The 6,000-nt window shown below is 26.7% G+C and overlaps 1 long non-coding RNA gene across 1 annotated transcript in view; it reads left to right on the forward strand.

The window, feature by feature from the left end:
* The window catches only part of LOC111630485, a 193,624-nt gene extending 188,144 nt beyond the window's left edge, over positions 1-5,480 (forward strand). The window contains exon 4 of the long non-coding RNA XR_002757536.1: positions 5,140-5,480. This is a non-coding gene — a long non-coding RNA (uncharacterized LOC111630485). The remainder of the gene's footprint in view (positions 1-5,139) is intronic.
* The last annotated feature ends 520 nt before the right edge of the window (positions 5,481-6,000 follow it).

Consider the following 6,000-nt stretch of genomic DNA (forward strand, 5'->3'; position numbering starts at 1 on the left):
TATTAGTCAATTATTTTAATTAATAACATTAGATTAAACGTTTAATATTTATTTTCTAAATGAATAAATTCAATATTGAGCAAAGTCATCGTATAACACAGGAATATTATCGCATTGACGAACTCCTCTTCGATCTTATATAGGCTATATATATATATATTATTATTATTTAGTTTAGAAACTTATAGCGAGATAACTTAATTTATTATATTGAGACTATGTAAAACAGGAAAAAATAAGAGGGAAAAAAAATTACTTATAAATTTATAAACGGTTACGCTAGTCACGTGTTGCAAACTCGTCTGAGTAGAAGTAAAGTCAGCTGTGATATAAAGGTCGATGCCCCGATAGAACAGATTATCATTTCGTAATGTCGACGTCATTCACGTACTACTCGAGTGAATAGATGTAATTTGTCATCATGATACGTTTGTTATACTATACAAGTTTTTTTGAATCTGTTTTAAAAGATACGGTTTACAAATTTATTTATTTATAAGTTTATATTTATTGTAACTCAAAGATAATTAGAAATATTACAATTTATTGATTATTTCTTCAAATTATTGATTTCCATCTTCTCGTTTTACCAATGCTTTTCAATTTATCTTTCACGCTTCGTCGATAATATACCTTAAGAGTTCAACTATATATTATTACTGTGTATTGTTTTCATGCTAAACAAGCGATCTTTGTTTCTAAATTTCGTTAAAATTTTGTAATTATATTATATATAGGCCTATATATAAAACCGAGTAAAACCTGAAAATCTTCTTCTGTTTTTTTTTTGTTTTATAAAATGCAAATTAGGTTAAAGTCATTTCGTTATTAAAAATATATGTGCTTCGAAGAAAAAACAGTATAGAAAGATGCGTTGTGGATGTGTTATGCCCTTCTATAAATCTTTTATTAAAGATTTATAGTTGGGCATAACACATCCAGAAACAACTTTCTGTAATGATAAAAGATGATCGCAGTCCAACACAAAGAACAAAATGGTTGAAAAGAAACATGATATGAAAGGAAACTTTCTTTTACTTTTTTTCTTTAACATGAAAACTTTTCTTGCTTTTATTCACAAAAGTGAATCGACCTTAATGATGAAGAACATAGTTAATGATCAATTCGACCATATTTAGGTCAATGCTACCTATTGGAACTAGTGTCTTTCCCATCTAACAGAAGAAGACATGTGCAACCTATGCTCTTCTAAACTATAAATCAAAACAGATAATTCTGTTAACGTTTAGGTCCACAATTTTTTTTTTTAAATTAATAGTCTGCAAGCCTAAATATATAAGATACGTTTAAAATCTTTAATGCTGACTTTATAGCTAGTAAATTCGCATAAACATAAGTCGCTACATAATCGTTTATATACTTGGCGGGGAGTCACTGCCGTGACTACTGATTTAAATAAATTTTAATTTTAATTCCCTGAGAAATCACATAAATCAATCCCATTATATGAAAAATCAGACGATAAATCAACCTAATTTATTTACTCCTTATCACTAAAATACGAGAACAATTGTCAGGAACAAGAATATTGTATGTTATCAAACAAAGAAAATATTCCAGAATAACAGGAATAAATCGGGTTATATAGAATACGCTTCACGTGCTTAAAAAAAAAAATAAATTGATTAATTTAACCATAAATTATTTTATTATTCTAGATTTTTTTTTTATTTTTTTGGTTTATTATATATGCTCTAAATATTCTTTTAGTTTTCTGTAGTATCCAATTTATGATTGAATTAGATTTGGAAGGTTTTGATAAGGCTGTTGATTCCCAATCGCTCCTTATAGCACTATTACAGACAAGATGGAGATGATGAGTCATTCTTTGTCCTCTGCAGGTGTTCTGACCGTTGCACTTTTTCCTTTTCAGACAAACCTGTTTGTCTTCGTGTTGTTCACCGTACTACAGACACAACCGTCTTTCACGGCAATTAAACAACTTACTCTTTTTTTTTCCATATATATATATATTATATGTAATTTTTTTTCTGTTTTCTTTCTCTGTCTAGGTTTATAACCGTCTTTCCTTCAACTTTCTGAACGATTTGAACTTAAATTTTCTAATATTTAAAATTATCTTGCATAAAAAAGAAAATAATTATACGTGTTAATATCAAATTAACATTTTAAAGCAGTTTTTTTTATAATAAAAAAAAATACACCCTTTTCGCCGACATTTTAGTCAGTAATTTTTCCCCTCCCCCTTTTTTTTTCTGCAATTATTTTTAATTTTAAAATATTTTTCAACAAATAATTTTATCAGTAAAATTCTACTTTTTGTAGGGAGAAAAATATTCTATAGATTAATTTTTATTTTTTTAATTTCTTCCAGTAATTTTTATAGTTAATATTGGAGCTATTTTTATGGAGAAAACCTTCCATCAGCAAAATTAATTTGCATTCTCGTTTGGAAATATTAGTCAATTATTTTAATTAATAACATTAGATTAAACGTTTAATATTTATTTTCTAAATGAATAAATTCAATATTGAGCAAAGTCATCGTATAACACAGGAATATTATCGCATTGACGAACTCCTCTTCGATCTTATATAGGCTATATATATATATATTATTATTATTTAGTTTAGAAACTTATAGCGAGATAACTTAATTTATTATATTGAGACTATGTAAAACAGGAAAAAATAAGAGGGAAAAAAAATTACTTATAAATTTATAAACGGTTACGCTAGTCACGTGTTGCAAACTCGTCTGAGTAGAAGTAAAGTCAGCTGTGATATAAAGGTCGATGCCCCGATAGAACAGATTATCATTTCGTAATGTCGACGTCATTCACGTACTACTCGAGTGAATAGATGTAATTTGTCATCATGATACGTTTGTTATACTATACAAGTTTTTTTGAATCTCTTTTAAAAGATACGGTTTACAAATTTATTTATTTATAAGTTTATATTTATTGTAACTCAAAGATAATTAGAAATATTACAATTTATTGATTATTTCTTCAAATTATTGATTTCCATCTTCTCGTTTTACCAATGCTTTTCAATTTATCTTTCACGCTTCGTCGATAATATACCTTAAGAGTTCAACTATATATTATTACTGTGTATTGTTTTCATGCTAAACAAGCGATCTTTGTTTCTAAATTTCGTTAAAATTTTGTAATTATATTATATATAGGCCTATATATAAAACCGAGTAAAACCTGAAAATCTTCTTCTGTTTTTTTTTTGTTTTATAAAATGCAAATTAGGTTAAAGTCATTTCGTTATTAAAAATATATGTGCTTCGAAGAAAAAACAGTATAGAAAGATGCGTTGTGGATGTGTTATGCCCTTCTATAAATCTTTTATTAAAGATTTATAGTGGGGCATAACACATCCAGAAACAACTTTCTGTAATGATAAAAGATGATCGCAGTCCAACACAAAGAACAAAATGGTTGAAAAGAAACATGATATGAAAGGAAACTTTCTTTTACTTTTTTTCTTTAACATGAAAACTTTTCTTGCTTTTATTCACAAAAGTGAATCGACCTTAATGATGAAGAACATAGTTAATGATCAATTCGACCATATTTAGGTCAATGCTACCTATTGGAACTAGTGTCTTTCCCATCTAACAGAAGAAGACATGTGCAACCTATGCTCTTCTAAACTATAAATCAAAACAGATAATTCTGTTAACGTTTAGGTCCACAATTTTTTTTTTTAAATTAATAGTCTGCAAGCCTAAATATATAAGATACGTTTAAAATCTTTAATGCTGACTTTATAGCTAGTAAATTCGCATAAACATAAGTCGCTACATAATCGTTTATATACTTGGCGGGGAGTCACTGCCGTGACTACTGATTTAAATAAATTTTAATTTTAATTCCATCATATTTGGCTTGAATCAATGCCATTTTGCGTCACGTTTTATGACGTGACATCTCTGGACATCATTTTTGTTGCATAATCAGGGGGCCCGGGCCCCTTATCATTATAAATAAACACAGGAAATACATTTGAATGTTACAAACGCACTTATATATTTACAGTATCTAAGAGTTTATAGGCTACTGTTCATTCACAGCACTAATGCCACTAGTACAGACAGTACTGTACATCTACAATGCTACAGGGGTGGATGTGGGTTTGCACGTTCTAATTCTGGTCTCCCGTTTTTAGTTATCTACTGTATCGTTTAAACGTGATTATTTAATTTTAATTTTTTAAATATATATTAAAAAAGTATACTAAATAAACTATTTTTATCAATAAAATTTTTATAAATTTAATTATTTTTAACTATCGAAATCTAAGTAACATCATTTTGTTTCGTAAAAAAGAAGAGAGTAATATGAAAATAATTCACATATTTTCTGTAAAAATTTACTTATTTTAGTTTATAATTTTCTCTAATATTTAGATTATTTTAAAATAATTCAATTTATTTCCTTTTATTTTCCATCGCGAATGTCTTGGGGAGGGAAAGACTTCCATTTAACACATCACTCGTGTGAAAAATGCAAAAATAATGTTAAAATATATTACTATTTACACAATATTTTCTCAAATTTATAAACAAAACATTTTTTTTTTCTTATGAGATTTTACATATAACGAATCATTTTCGAATAAATTGGAGAATATTCAACAATTCATAAATTACGTAGTTTAAATTATATATATATATATATTTCGGATATTAAGATATTTAGAATAACGTAACTAATTCACACTAATATCTTTTAAACGTCATATTAGTCGCTTAAAGCTATACCTTTAGAATATTATTCTTATTAATTAAATCTGACAATATCGCTTCCAATGTAACTTAATTTTATGCCACTTTACTCAAATCTAATACAATCTTATCTTAACTAACACACAACTCTAGAAATGCCACGTTTCACTATTATTGAAACATGATTATTATTTATCAGTTTCATGTCATTAAAATGTAACTTTCAATTGTTTACGGGGTATAACTTCAATGCAATGCACACCCATAAATTGTGTTACTTCACTGTAATATCTTATAATAATAATAATAAACACTCGTATTAATTTATTAAATTAATTTCTTACTAGAAAAAAAATTGTAAAATGTATTATTCTAAATCGAAAAAAAAATAATAATAAGTTATATATTTTCAGTAAAATGTACTCCAAACTGGATAAAATTAACTATAAGAAAATATTCTTGAAAACAAGATTGACAATGTAAAATATTATCGAGTTGTAAAATCTTATCCGAAATTATATCGAATTTCATTTTCTGAGTTCCGAAATATATTTCAAATCAGATTTTTTTTAACATAAAAGAAATCCACAGACAAGTAAATTTACGAAAAGAAATACATTCTTAGTCTTCGGCCTGAAAGGTAAAGTTAAAATAGAGAACTCGCGAAAGAACGAGATTTTCTAAAGTAAAACAAGATTTTTATAAAGAGAACTTTCTGAAAAATAGTATTATCGATTGAAGTAAATTGAATGGTTTTTACAGAAGGAAGAAAGAAAGAAAAAGTGGTAAATTATCGAAAGAAGTTTCCAATTCTATTTCCAAATAGGGATGCTTTTACAATCAACTCATACAATTGTTCTTGATGAATTTATCTAGAAACTATAGAGTTTAATTTTAAAGACATTCTGTAAAATATAATATTATAGGCCTAAGTTTTCAAACGAAATACGATATATATCTTATATAAGTTTTGATTTTTTTTATAGAGGAAAAAACAAAAAAAAAAAAAAAAAATAGAGTTGAAANACTGCTCTTCTGCTGTATTTTCAGATTAATGTTGTTTCTAACTGACAAGATCTGTTTACTTTCAGTAAAAGTCGCCACCTTTACTGCGTGTTACCGTGAAAATTTCATCTTAGACGTAATCGAACTTTCTTACCAAATAGAAGAGTTTACCAAAAAACAAGATGCTGGAGAAAGTTTTTGTCAGATTAGAAAAATTATTACAGCATCAGAAATAAATTTAACAAGATTTATAACAGTAAAAAAAAAAA

Source organism: Centruroides sculpturatus, unplaced genomic scaffold (genome assembly GCF_000671375.1).
Source record: "Centruroides sculpturatus isolate CEXI.00-Female unplaced genomic scaffold, Cexi_2.0 scaffold71, whole genome shotgun sequence".
Lineage (NCBI taxonomy): Eukaryota > Metazoa > Arthropoda > Arachnida > Scorpiones > Buthidae > Centruroides > Centruroides sculpturatus.